Source organism: Neofelis nebulosa, chromosome 5, assembly GCF_028018385.1.
Source record: "Neofelis nebulosa isolate mNeoNeb1 chromosome 5, mNeoNeb1.pri, whole genome shotgun sequence".
In the NCBI taxonomy this organism is placed as follows: Eukaryota; Metazoa; Chordata; class Mammalia; order Carnivora; family Felidae; genus Neofelis; species Neofelis nebulosa.
The window spans coordinates 36,382,879-36,397,772 of NC_080786.1; positions in this window are offsets into that span (position 1 = coordinate 36,382,879).

The window sequence follows — 14,894 nt, forward strand, 5'->3', positions numbered from 1 at the left end:
AGCACATGGTGTAGATTTTTCCATTTACTAATGATCATTCAGGTAAGGGAATGTCTCCAGGTTTCTCCTCCATAAATTCACGAGTTTTCCCCTTGTAACATGAATCTTGTGGGAGATACTACTAGATTCTGCAAATAACCCTCTTTCTCATCATACTTTTGCCCACTAAATTTAGTATTGGTTGATGATTCTTTCCTGCACAAATTATTATCATGTTTGTCAAATGATTTTTCTATATTCATCATTTCCTCTATATTAATTAATTAATCTCCTATAAGGAAGAGCTGTTCCATTTATTTGTTTGTTCAGTATAAACACACAGGTATTTATTTTATTCTGTGAGATACAACTCATTATCATCACTCTTTATTTTGTTGTATCAATTGTCCTGGATTTGGTTGTTGGGAGCTCTTTCTTTTTCTTTTTTTTTTTTTTTTTTAAGTTTACTTATTTATTTTCAGGGGAGGGGACAAGCAAGGGAGGGACTAAGAGAAGGAGAGGCAGAATCCCCAGCAGGCTCCACACCACCAGTGCAGAACCTGATGTGGGGGTCGAACTCACAAAGTGTGAGATCAAGAGTTGAACACTTAACTGACTGAGCCACCAAGGTGCCCCAGTTAGGAGCTCTTTCAAGTTGGCTCCTGTGCCTTTTGAAAACTCCCATCTCTTCCTGAATACTTCTTTGCCTTCTGGCACTGCAAACTATTCCAGGCTCATCTTGCACTTTCCCCGGCCCAGGCCTGCAGCCTCATCCTTTTGAAAGATAGTCTTGGCCAGGTCACCCCCTGCTTCATACCCCTCAATGACTCCTCAGAGAATAAAATCCTTACTGTGGTCTCAAGGCCCCTTTTCACTTCTCAAGCCTTGATTCCTGCTGCTCTCTCCCATCGCTTACTTGTGCTCTGGGTTACTTGGTGTTCTGACAGCTACTAGGACATGTCCAGCTATTTAGACCTCAGGGCCTTTGCACGGCTGGGGCTTGGTGCCCCTTTGGTTTCAGCACCCATCACCTCTACAGAAAGGATTCCTTGACCTCTCTACCTACCTAAAAGAGCTCCCAGGCTCCTTTCCTCCAATTATCATCTCCCTGCCTACCTCCCCTTAGCAACTGGGTGTAATCTCTGCTGTGTTTGCTTTAAAATGCACATATTGTCAACACTTTTTCTTTGTTTTCTGCACTTAAAAATCAGGATTAAATGAACACAAATACAGCAGTTGTAAATGTAGATTGTTAAGGCAAGTTGAACCAAGCATCAACTCTGACAGTGTTGCCAACAGTGACATGATTTCCAACACCTTGAGCAACCCTTGGTGAAGTTCCAAACAAAACAAACTACTTTCTTCTTTGACTTACACAATAGTTGTACCCCTGGAAAATGCAGTGTTTATTAAAATCGAGCAGAAAATACTTTTGTGTTTACATATTAAACAGGATTAGGTTTTAGGCTCAGAGCATTATAAAGAAGTTTTTCACCTACTTGAATGTCAGGCAGGGCACTTGAGAGTCATGTGCATTTTTCCATTGAGCCAGACTGTCCCAGGCTTTGCAGGATATTCAGCATCCCTGACCTTGCCAGCAGATCTCCCAAATGCTGTGCCAGTCAAATGGATTACTATTTGAGATTTCTAAAGCATTTAGATTTCTGAACCCATATGTTTCAGATTTCTACAACGCTTCCTGGGGTGGTGAAGGGCAGTGTTTTTTTAGATGCCATGATGCAGGACTGAGCCCCATTGACAAGGTGAGCAGAGGAACCATGGAGTAGGGGGGCTTGTGTATGATCGCTCCACCTCACCACAGTAGTTACCACTAGGTTAGAAGCAGGGGCTGTAACTGCCGGGAAGACACTGCCAGGCAAGAAGGAAAGAGAGCATCCTGATCCCAACGAAGAATCACCTCTTCTTCGTCTGATCTTCCCATAACACAGCTCCTCTGCTGGGCCACTGAGGGCTTCTGCTTTGTATTAGTGTTGTGCAGGCACATAGCCATCCTCCCTATTAGCCTCCAGGCCCCAGGAAAGCTTCATCTGATTGACTCCTGCACCTCCAGCATCCAGAATGGAACCCAGCAAGTACTCTACCAATGTCTATGGTAAAAATAAATGTGTATGTACTTTAACCAGGCAACAATGGGAGACAGAGCAGGACGGAGGCAAGTTCTCTCCCAGAGCCGCTCCTAAGTGCACCACTGGCCAGCACGGAGTCCTGAGCCTCCATTGTGTGCCAGGCTCTGGGCTGGACCTTGTGATGCAGAGATGAACAAAATGAGCAAGCTGCCTACCCTTGAGGAGGAAACAGATCCCCACGCCTGTGGCAACTGTGGCAACTGAGGAATGCATGAGCCTGGGGAATGCTGAAGGGGGGCAACTAAGTCTGCCTGGGCCAGCTAGGGCCCAGGAACAGGTGTGTGGGATAGTGTCTGAGAGGAATTAGTAGGAGTTAGCCCAGGTGAGGGCGGATTGTTCCACACAGAGGGAGCCAAGCTTGCAAAGTCACGTTAGGGGAACTCCAATAATGCACTCCTTCAGCACTGCCTTCCTCTGGTCACCACCATGTCAGGGAGGCAGGGAGAGTTCAGGAGACAGACCAGGGGCAAGTTCCAGAGTATAACTTACTTATTTATTTATTTTTTTTAATTGCAGAGAGAGAGAGAGAAAATGTGTACATGAGCTGGGGAGAGGGGCAGAGGGAGAGAAAGGGAGAATCTCAAGCAGGCTCCAAACTCAGCGTAGAACCTGACGCGGGGCTCAGTCTCATGACCCTAGAATCATGACTGGAGTCAAAAATCAAGAGTCAGACACTCAACTAACTAAGTCACCCAGGTCCCCCTGAGCATAACTTACTTTAAAAGACAAACAAGCTATTTATACAGCAGCCAGCCCTGCCTCTCCCTCACCAAGCCTCAAGAACTGACCAAGTTTTTACAGGGTTTAAAAAAGTCCTCTTGGCTTCCTGAGGATTCCACCTCTCGGATACAACTTTTCCTTGGGGATATCATGCTCCCAGGCCAAAATCTATTTTAAAAGTATAACGTGGGGGGGAGGAGCCAAGATGGCAGAACAGCATGGAAGTTTTTTGTGTATCTCTCGTCCATGAAGTACAGCCAGACCAACACTAAACCATCCTGCACACCTAGAAAACTGATTGGAGGATTAACACAACAATCTGCAGAACCTGAACCACAGAATTCAGCAGGTACATGACATGGAGAAGTGAACTCGGGGAGCAAGAAGGTGCAGAAAGGGAGGTGCTTTTGTGAGCGGAGAGATGATGGAGACTGGGGGCGGGGGGGGGGGGGGGGAGAATACAGGAAAAGCACCACTCCCCAAAAGCAGTTGGAGAGAAAGTGGAAAATTGGAAACAGCTGCAGGGACTAAACTAAAAAGGGAGAAAGGAGAAAGGAGAGGGTTTAAATTCCATTAAGACTGTAAGCAAAGGGAGTACAGAGTCTGCAACTCTGCAGCTTGATACCTGGTGGTGCTCTAGTGGGAAGGGCGAATCCCCAGGAACAGAGTGGGGTCCAGGAGGTTCTCAGACCACATGGGGAGAAGCGGTTCCACTGCTGGAAGGACATTTGGTAGAGACTGTTGAAGCCACCTGGTCCCAGAAGACCCCAGAAAACGGCCACATTGGCTGGTGCTGGAACAAGGTCATTAAGGGTGAAGCCTGGTGCCAGATGGTGGTGTGAGTTTCCATAATCCCTGAAACGCTGCTGCTACACTATCTCCCGAACTGTTTCTGGGGCGGGCTGGCACCTGGCTGTGGTTTCACGGCGCTGGCAGCAGCAGCAGGGTCCAGCAAGCGTTCCTGGGTGCAGCCGACATTCGGCCATTGCTCGGTGAGACCCTCCTATAGAGGGGCGGAGGGGGTCAAAGCCGCAGTCCTTCAGAAGTAAGGGGCTGGGGAAAACAGATGCATCTGAGACAAAACTCGGGAGAGAGGTACTGCCTGGGGCATGGTCACAGACAGTGAAAAATCGGGGAGTGGAAGAAAGTTGCAGACAGAGGACGGGTGCATGATTGCTGATCAGGGAGAACAAAGTTCTGATACTAGAGACTGGGTAACTGGGTGACGCCATTTTCACTGCTCCCACACATGCGCGTATGCACCTACAAGCGCCACATCACTCCACCCCAGTGGGCTAGCAGCACCATCTAGTGGAGAGCAGAGCTGTTACACTGAGCCCCGCCCAACTGGGCCAACCTCGTTCTTCAAGAACACAAATCTCACCGCCTGCTTAGTTTATGGACTCTAAAGCACTTCATAGTCTGACGTCTAGGGGAAAACGAAGTAATTTCCGTCCTATTTCAATCTGTTAGCAGCTCCATCTAGTCAATTTTCTTTCTTTTTTTTTCTTTTTCACTTCTATTCTTTTTCTTGAATACAAAAAGAGAAAAAATTCATTTTTTATTTTCCATTTTTATTAAAAATATTTTTCTTTCGGGGCGCCTGGGTGGCTCAGTCGGTTGGGTGGCCGACTTCAGCTCAGGTCATGATCTCGCGGTCCGTGAGTTCGAGCCCCGCGTCGGGCTCTGTGCTGACAGCTCAGAGCCTGGAGCCTGTTTCAGATTCTGTGTCTCCCTCTCTCTCTGACCCTCCCCCGTTCATGCTCTGTCTCTCCCTGTCTCAAAAATAAATAAAATGTTTTAAAAATTTTTTTTCTTTAATTTTTATAAATATTTTTTACTTTTGTGTAAATTTTTTCAATTTCTAGTTAACTTCCATCATTTCATTTTAGTCTACTTCAGTGTATTCATTTTTTCAAATTCTCAAACGATTTCCTTTTTTCCCCCCCTTTTTTCTCTAATCTATCAAACCACTTTCAACACCCAGACCAATACACACCTAGGATCTAGCATCATTTATTCAATTTGTGTGTGTGTGTGTGTGTTTAATTTTTTAATTTTAAATTTTTTAATTTTAATTTTTTCTTAATTTTAATTTTTCTACCTCATTAATTCCTTTTCTCCCCTAAAAATAACAAAATGAAGGAATTCACCCTAAAAGAAAGAGCATGAAGAAACGACAGCCAGGGATTTAACCAACACAGAAACAAGCAAGATGTCTGAACCAGAATTTAGAATCATGATAATAAGAATACTAGCTGGAGTCAAAAATAAATTAGAATCCCTTTCTGCGGAGATAAAAGAAGTAAAAACTAGTCAGGATGAAATAAAAAATGTTATAACTGAGTTGCAATCATGGATGGATGCCACAGCGGCAAGGATGGATGAGGCAGAACAGAGAATCAGTGATATAGAGGACAAACTTATGGAGAATAATGAAGCAGAAAAAAAGAGGGAGATTAAGGCAAAAGAACACGATTTAAGAATTAGAGAAATCAGTGACTCATTAAAAAGGAACAACATCAGAATCATAGGGGTCCCAGAAGAGGAAGAAAGAGAATAGGGGTAGAAGGGTTATGTGAGCAAATCATAGTGTAAAACGTTCCTGACCTGGGGAAAGACACAGACATCAGAATCCAGGAAGCACAGAGGACCCCCCATTAGATTCAACAAAAACCGACCATCAACAAGGCATATCATAGTCAAATTCACAAAATACTCACTCAAGGGGAGAATCATGAAAGCATCAAGGGAAAAAAAGTCCCTAACCTACAAGGGAAGACAGGTCAGGTTTGCAGCAGACCCATGCACAGAAACTTGGCAGGCTAGAAAGGATGGCAGGATATTTTCAGTGCGCTGAATCAGAAAAATATGCAGCCAAGAATTCTTTATCCAGCAAGGCTGTCATTCAAAATAGAAGGAGAGATAAAAAGATTCCCAGACAAGCAAAAATTAAAGGGGTTTGTGACCCCTAAAGAAATGTGACACCCCTGCAAGAAATTTTAAGGGGGACTTTCTGAGGGGAGAAAAGATGAAAATATAAATAAATACATACATACATACATACATACATACGTACATACATACATAAAGACAAAAAGGCAACAAAGATTAGAAAGGACCAGAGAACACCACCAGAAACTTCAACTCTACAAGCATCATAATAGCAATAAATTCATATCTTTCAGTACTCACTCTAAACCTCAATGGACTCAATGCTCCAATCAAAAGACATAGGGTAACAGAATGGATAAGAAAACAAGATCCATCTATATGCTGTTTACAAGACAACCACTTTAGACCTAATGACACCTTCAGATTGAAAGTAAGGGGATGGAGAACCATCTATCATGCTAATGGTCAACAAAAGAAAGCCGGAGTAGCCATACTTATATCAGACAATCTAGACTTTAAAATAAAGACTGTATCAAGAGATGCAGAAGGGCATTATATCATAATCAAGGGGTCTACCCACCAAGAAGACCTAACAATTGTAAACATTAATGCACCTAATGTGGAAACACCCAAATATATACATCAATTAATCACAAACATAAAGAAACTCATTGATAGTAATACCATAATAGTAGGGGACTTCAGCACCCCACTCACAGCAATGGACAGGTCATCTAATCAAAAAATCAACAAGGAAACAATGGCTTTGAATGACACACTGGACCAGATGGACTTAACAGATATATTCAGAATATTTCATCCTAAAGCAGCAGAATATACATTCTTCTCCAGTGCACATGGAATGTTCTCCAGAAGAGACCACATACTGGGACACAAATCAGCTCTCAACAAGTACAAAAAGATCGAGATCATACCGTGCATATTTTCAGACCACAATGCTATGAAATTCAAAATCAACCACAAGAAAAAATTAGGAAAGGTAACAAATATTTGAAGACTGAAGAACATCCTACTAAAGAATGAATGGGCTAACCAAGCAGTTAAAGAGGAAATTAAAAAGTATATGGAAGTCAATGAAAATGATAACACCACAACCCAAAACCTCTGGGACGCAGCAAAGGCAGTCATAAGAGGAAAGTATACAGCAATCCAGGCCTTGCTAAAGAAGGAAGAAAGGCCTCAGATATACAACCTAACCTGACGCCTTAAGGAGCTGGAGAAAGAGCAGCAAATAAAACCCAAAACCAGCAGAAGACAGGGAATAATAAAGATTAGAGCAGAAATTAATGCTTTTGAAACCAAAAAAAACCAGATCAATGAAACCAGATCAATGAAACCAGAAGTTAGTTCTTTGAAAGAATTAACAAAATTGATAACCCACTAGCCAGTTTGATCAAGAAGAAAAAGGAAAGGACCCAAATAAATAAAATCAAAAATGAAAGAGGAGAGATCACAACCAACACAGCAGAAGTAAAAATAATAATAAGAGAATATTATGAACAATTATATGCCAATAAAATGGGCAATCTTGAAGAAATGGACAAATTCCTAGAAACATATACACTACCAAAACTGAAACAGAAAGAAATAGAAAATTTGAACAGACCCAGAACCAGTAAGAAAATCGAATTAGTAATAAAAAATCTGCCAAAAAACAAGAGCCCCAGGGCCAGATGGCTTTCCAGGGGAATTCTACCAAACATTTAAGGAAGAGTTAACACCTATTCTCTTGAAGCCGGTCCAAAAAATAGGAATGGAAGGAAAACCTCCAAATTCTTTCTATGAAGCCAGCATTACCTTGATTCCAAAACTAGACAGAGACCCCACTAAAAAGGAGAACTATAAACCAATTTCCCTGATGAACATGGATGCAAAAATCCTCAACAAGATATTGGCCAACCGGATCCAACAATACATTAACAAAAATTATTCACCATGACCAAGTGGGATTTATATCCAGGATGCAGGGCTGGTTCAATATCTGCAAAACAATTAACGTGATTCATCACATCACTAAAAGAAAGGACAAGAACCATATTATCCTGCCAATAGATGCAGAGAAAGCATTTGGCAAAATACAGCATTCTTCCTTGTTAAAACCCTCAAGAAAGTAGGGATAGAAGGAGCATACCTCGAGATCATAAAAGCCATATATGAACGACCCAACACTAATATCATCCTCAATGGGGAAAAATTGAGCGCTTTCCCCCTAAGATCAGGAACAAAACAGAGATGTCCACTCTCACCACTGTTATTCAACATAGTATTGGAAGTCTTTGCCTCTGCAATCAGACAACACAAAGAAATAAAAGGCATCCAAGTCAGCCAGGAAGAGGTCAAACTTTCACTCTTTGCAGATGGCATGATACTCTATATGGAAAACCCTAAAGATCCCACCAAAAACTGCTAGAATTGATTCATGAATTCAGCAAAGTTGTAGGATATAAAATCAACGCACAGAAATTGGTTGTGTTCCTAGGCACCAACAATGAAGCAACAGAAAGAGAAATCAAAGAATTGATCCCGTTTAAAGTTGCACCAAAAACCATAAAATACTTAGGAATAAATCTAACTGAAGAGGTGAAAAATCTATACACTGAAAACTATAGAAAGCTTATGAAACAAATTGAAGAAGACACAAAAAAATGGAAAAAGATTCCAGGCTCCTGGATAGGAAGAACAAATATTGTTAAAATGTCAATACTACCCAAAGCAATCTACATATTCAATGCAATCCCTATCAAAATAACACCAGCATTCTTCACAGAGCTAGAACAAATAATCCTAAAATTTGTATGGAACCACAAAAGACCCCGAATAGCCAAAGCAATCTTGAAAAACAAAACCAAAGCAGAAGGCATCACAATCCCAGACTACAAGGTGTATTACAAAGCTGTAATCATCAAGACAGTATGGTACTGGCACAAGAACAGACACTCAGATCAATGGAACAGAATAGAGAACCCAGAAACATATGGCCAACTAATCTTTGACAAAGCAGGAAAGAATATCCAGTAGAATAAAGAAAGTTTCTTCAGCAAGTGGTGCTGGGAAAACTGGACAGCGACACACAGAAGAATGAACCTGGACCACTTTCTTACACCAGACACAAAAATAAACTCAACATGGATGAAAGACCTAAATGTAAGACAGGAAGCCATCTAAATCCTCGAGGAGAAAGCAGGCAAAAACCTCTTTGATCTTGGCTGCAGCAACTTCTTACTCAACATATCTCCAGAGGCAAGGGAAACAAAAACAAAAATGAACTACTGGGACCTCATCAAAATAAAAAGCTTCTGCATAGCGAAGGAAACAATCACCAAAACTAAAAGGCAACTGACAGAATGGGAGAAGATATTTGCAAATGACATATCAGATAAAAGGTTAGTATCCAAAATCTATAAAGAACTTATCAAACTCAACACCCAAAAAAAAAAAAAATAATCTAGTGAAGAAATGGGCAAAAGACAGGAATAGACACTTCTCCAAGGAAGACATCCAAATGGCCAACTGACACATGAAAAAATGCTCAACATCACTCATCATCAAGGAAATACAAATCAAAACCACACTGAAATACCACCTTACACCTGTCAGAATGGCTAACATTAACAACTCAGACAACAACAGATGTTGACAAGGATGCAGAGAAAGAGGATCTCTTTTGTACTGGTGGTGGGAATGCAACCTGGTGCAGCCACTCTGGAAAACAGTAGGGAGGTTCCTCAAAAATTAAAAATAGAACTACCCTATGACCTAGCAATTGCACTACCAGGCATTTATCCAAGGGATACAGGTGTGCTGTTTCGAAGGGACACATACACCCCCATGTTTATAGCAGCACCATCAACAATAGCCAAAGTATGGAAAGAGCCCAAATGTCCATCGATGGATGAATGGATAAAGAAGATGTGGCATATATATACAATGGAGTATTACTCAGCAATCTAAAAGAATGAAATCTTGCCATTTGCAACTACGTGCATGGACCTGGAGCGTATTAAGCTAAGTGAAATTAGTCAGTCAGAGAAAGAAAAATATCATAGGACTTCACTCATATGAGGACTTTAAGAGACAAAACAGATGAACATAAGGGAAGGGAAACAAAAATAATATAGAAACAGGGAGGGGGACAAAACAGAAGAGACTCATAAATATGGAGAACAAACTGAGGGTTGCTGGAGGGGTTGTGGGAGGGAGGATGGGCTAAATGGGTAAGGGGCACTAAGGAATCTACTCCTGAAATCATTGTTGCACTATATGCTAACTAATTTGGATGTAAATTTAAAAAAATAAAAAATAAAATTCAAAAAAAAGTATAACGTGATTCACTTAGCCAATCACATTCTCTTCCCTGGCCCACCTTTGTGGGAAAGGTGGAGGCACTCAGGTTTACAGAGCTCCTACTCTGTACTGGATGTGATTTTAGATGCTCCACATAGGTCACCTTATGTATCCCTCCTAACACACCACAGAGCAGGCATTAATAGCTTTATTTACTAAAGAGGAACCTGAGGCTCAGAGGTCTTGTGGTCATGCCACTTGCCCTATATCACATAGCTCCTACATGGCATACCAATCTTCCCCATCCCCATGCCCTTGCTTCAGGCTGCTAACAATTTCACAGTGGCTGAAGGGGTGAATAAGTTATCCTTGTGAGGACATTGAGAGCAAAAAGTCCCCTTGACCAGGAAGAGGAATTGGCCCAGTCTGTGACAGAGGTGCAGTCTGGCTCAGTCGACTCAGTAAAACACAAAAGATACCCACCTCTAGGACGCTTGTGTGCATTAAATGGGTGAATGCCTGGCCTATGGTAGAGGCTCACTCCTGTGCATTCCCCGCTCCACTGTCCTGATCTGACCACACTGTCATTATCCGTGGATACTTTGGTTTCCAGCCTTTGCCCACAGTTGGTGCCTCTGTGTATCAGTTGCGTTCCCAGCAGGAGACAGGCCGTGTGCTCAAACGACTTAACTGAAGAGATTTTACAAAGGCACTAACAGGCAGGGGTAAGGCAACCGACAAGAGCTACTGAAGTACTAGCTGTGCAGATAAGCCCTTTCTATCCCCAGACCTGAAAGGCAGAGGAAGGGGACAGAATTACTGGAGTCTAGTAAGAGCAGGGACTGAAGAGGGAGGTCCGCAGTTCCACCAGGAACTGTGGCCATACATCAGCAGTTCTCAAACTTCAGAGACAATCAGAATCACCTTGGAGGGCTTGTTAGGACACCAAGGGTATGCCCTAACCAAGGGGTGCCTGGAACCAAGGGGCCTGGAACTTGCATTTCTAACCAGCTCCCAGGACATGCATCTTCTGCTGAGGTAATGCCCACTGCCATGAAGGAACAGACCACAGTGGGGAGAGGAGAGGGCAGTATAAATACCAGACCTGTCTCCCCTTCCACCTGCAGTCTTCTGCTAGTGTTTCCCATTGGCTGGACCCAGCCTGACACTAGGGAACAAGGAGCAGAGTGGTGGTGGCTGGGGAGGTCCTGCCGCTGGGACCCAAAGCCAGGAAGACAATGGGGCTGAGAGGTGGAGAACAAGGGCCACCAGAGACTGTCCCAAACTTCCCCTTGCCCTCCGTTCCACCAGTCCAGTAAGCAGAGGACCCCATTCTCATCCAATACTGTTTTCTGCCCTCTGGCTTCCTTGAGTATTATTCTTGAGTGCTAGAATACATTATATTTTGCTCAGAGGCCTAAAGAAAATTATGACTCTCCCGACTCAATTAAATGAATAAGTTCTCATGTGTTGTTACCCTGCAGTAACTTTACCCATTTCTTACATTGAGAGATTCACATCCGGAATAAAGCTTTCTTTGTTAACCCCCCTCATTTCAGCCTTTTCCTCACAGCTGTTTCCAGGGGGCCTGTTTTCTGATTAATATACTGTATTTTTTTCTTAGAATTTGGGTGGCTTTTTTTAAAACTAAGGAAATGATAATAAAATAGTACTTCTTGAACTTCCTCACCCTTTTGCTTCTTTTTTTAAGTTTACTTATTTATTGAGAGACAGAGAGAGAGAGAGACAGAGAGAGAGAGAGAGAGAGAGAGACTCTCCGCAAGGGTGGGGGAGGGGCAGAGAGAAAGGGAGAGAGAATCCCAAGGAGACTCTGCACTGGCAGCACGGAGCCTGATGTGGGGCTCGATCTCACAAACCACAAGATCATGACTTGAGCTGAAATCAAGAGTCGGACACTTAACTGACTGAGCCAGCCGGGTGCCCCCAGTTTTATTGTTTCTTATATTTCTTGCTCCCAACTTTAAGAATTAAAACCTTTTTCTTTTTTCTTTCATCTTTTTTTTTTCTTTTTTTAAGCATTGAGCCCAAATCTCTGGCGATTTGGCATGAACAGTTCAGGAGGAAGAAGATCTAATTAAAGTGCGTTTTCTGTTTGTGAATGCAATCGTGAACCATTGTTAGTAGTTCCTCAAGAACCCCAAGTCCCCAAAGGTATCCCTGAGACTGACACAGTTTCCCCCCAGCAACTCTCAGAACCCAGGCAAGATGGGTAAGAAGAAAAATGAGGCCAATAGATGCTCCTGGCCAGGAGCCCACAGGGCTGGAACGTGTCCAAGTGTGACTTACAGGAAGTGTATCTTTGGCAGCTTCTGAGTCACTGAGGACATTCCTGCTCACGGAATGCCCTCCTGCTGCCCCACAACCCACCAGGGTTCCGGCTCTGCATCCCTCACTGAGGAGCCTTGCTCTGCACCCGCAAAGGTGAACGGGTTTGTCTTAGGTCTCGATTTTTACCCAGTGGTAGTGGTGACCAGTAGTGTGGCGTTGAGACGAATTACAGTGCTTATCTTCTGGTAAAACAAGGAAACACATGAAGGAAGAAGATAATTCCAAATCGTGGTAGAGAGAGAAATCCTAACAATGAGAGTAACTGGTGGAGGCAGTTTTAAATAGAGGGGTGGTCAGGAGAGACCACTCCATGGTGTTTGAATTTAAGCTGAAAAATGGTACTTTAATACATACTCAAAAATGAAGCGAAGTCCTGGGGAAAGGGAAGACTTTGGCCTGTTCCTGGGACAGGACAAGGCCAGCGTGGCTGGAAGGAGAACGATCAAGGGATGGGGCAATTTGAGGTAGGTTTTAGAGAATCTGGCCTAGGGTTGGTGCCCTTAGGATGCCTCTCACATTTGGACTCAGGCTGGCCAAAGAGCCGTTTGCACTCAGTGTCCTGTGCCCACACCTTGTAAGCGAGAGCGCCGTGTGTCTGACTTCCAGGGGACAGGTTGAATGGACTGCAGCCTTTATTGCTGGGACAGCTGCAATTGGGTATCTAGCTTATGAAGATTTTTTGTTAAAGATTGTCACAGCAGGGGCGCCTGGGTGGCTCAGTTGGTTAGGTGTCCGACTTCAGCTCACATCATGATCTCATGGTTTGTGGGTTCGAGCCCCACGTCAGGCTCTTTGCTAACGGCTCGGAGCCTGGAGCCTGCTTCGGATTCTGGGTCTCCCTCTCCCTCTGCCTGCCCCCCGCTTATGCTTGGTCTCTCTTGGTCTCAAAAATAAATAAACCTTTTAAAAAATTTTAAAAAAACAGATTGTCACAGCAAATATGTAGTAAAGCTTCACATCCAGGAGGACAACCCAAGATAGAACATGCTTTTGACATGGAGGGTTAGGGAGACAAAGCTGTGTACCACTGTTGTTGGAGGCCAAAAGTTCCCATTCTATGATGGATCTGACACAAAACACAACAAAGACACAAGAGACAATGTGGGACCTCCGACCATTTAGGAAAAAGAAACTTCAACCGACAGTTTTGATGCTGCAACCGAATTGTGATGATGTTACCTGAATGTTTAATTGGAATGACTACCACTTCTAACTCACCTCCCCTTTGATATATTGCAAACTGCGGCGTTCGTATTAACGGCATTTCCCTTACTTGTTGAACCATTGTGGTGCACATCTGTTTAAACAAAGAAGAAAAGGAAAAGAACAAAGAAAAAAATCAGCCTCATGGCCTATGGGTCTAAAAACATGAGCTCAGTCAGTAGAGCAGGTGACTCTTGATCTGAGGGTCCTGAGTTCAAGCCCCATGTTGGGTATAGAGATTACTTAAAAAAAAAAAAAAATGAAGAACATCAACTTGGTTTAATGTTATTGAGAGGTCAGGGAAGATGAAAACAGAAGTTTATTAGGTTTGGCAATATGAAGGTCATTGACACATTTAACAGATCTACCGTTTCTATAGAATAGTGAGAAACCATATATCAGATGTGCCATCATCAAGAATCTTCACAATAGCTCTTAAACCTAAAGATTATTAACCTTTCATATTACTCAGTTTATACCTGGTCTTGAAGATACTCTGGAGCCTGAATGCCTGGGTTCTAACCCTGGCTCCCATACCTACTGACTGCATTACCTGGACACATTATTTAACCAGTCTGTACCTGTTTCCTCATCTGTAAAATGAGAATAATGATCATACCTCCCTTACAGAAGTTGAGAATTGTGTGAGTTGATATATGCAAATCTCTTTGAAAGCTTGTTAAACACTTACTACCTACCTTATCACCACCCCCCCCCCATTGTAGATGAAGGAACAGAGGCTCCTAGAACTTTCTGTCATTCCCAAGACTAATAACGAGGAAGGATGTCAACCCTGTTCTCCTGGACTCTTCCTCTGAGCTAGAGTTTGAGGAGTTATTCCCACTCAGTCACCTGCATCTCCTGGAGGTTTCCTTTAAGAGCAAGAGGCCTCTTCAGGAGGTGAGCCAAGTGATTAGCAGGACCCAGTAAACAAGTCTACCCTGTGGCAACACTTGTCACCTCGTAAGCCCAGAGACCGAACTGGTCATTTATAGATAATGTACATACTCCTTAACCATACAGTATGAGCATCACATCTAGTAGACAAGAACCATATACCTACAAACAATAAGAGGTTACAAAGCCATAGTTTCCAAACATGATTATCATCTTCCCAAGCTATTCACTCCTTTTCAGTCTGGAGATTACTTATCTATGTCAAGTTTATTCATTCTTTATCAATGTTCCAATTATTTTAAGGAGACTGGAAAATAAATCACAGCACACGAACAACTACTATTGATAAACTCTTTAGGAAAACAATAGGATATTCTGTATCCAGGATCCAAATAAGGT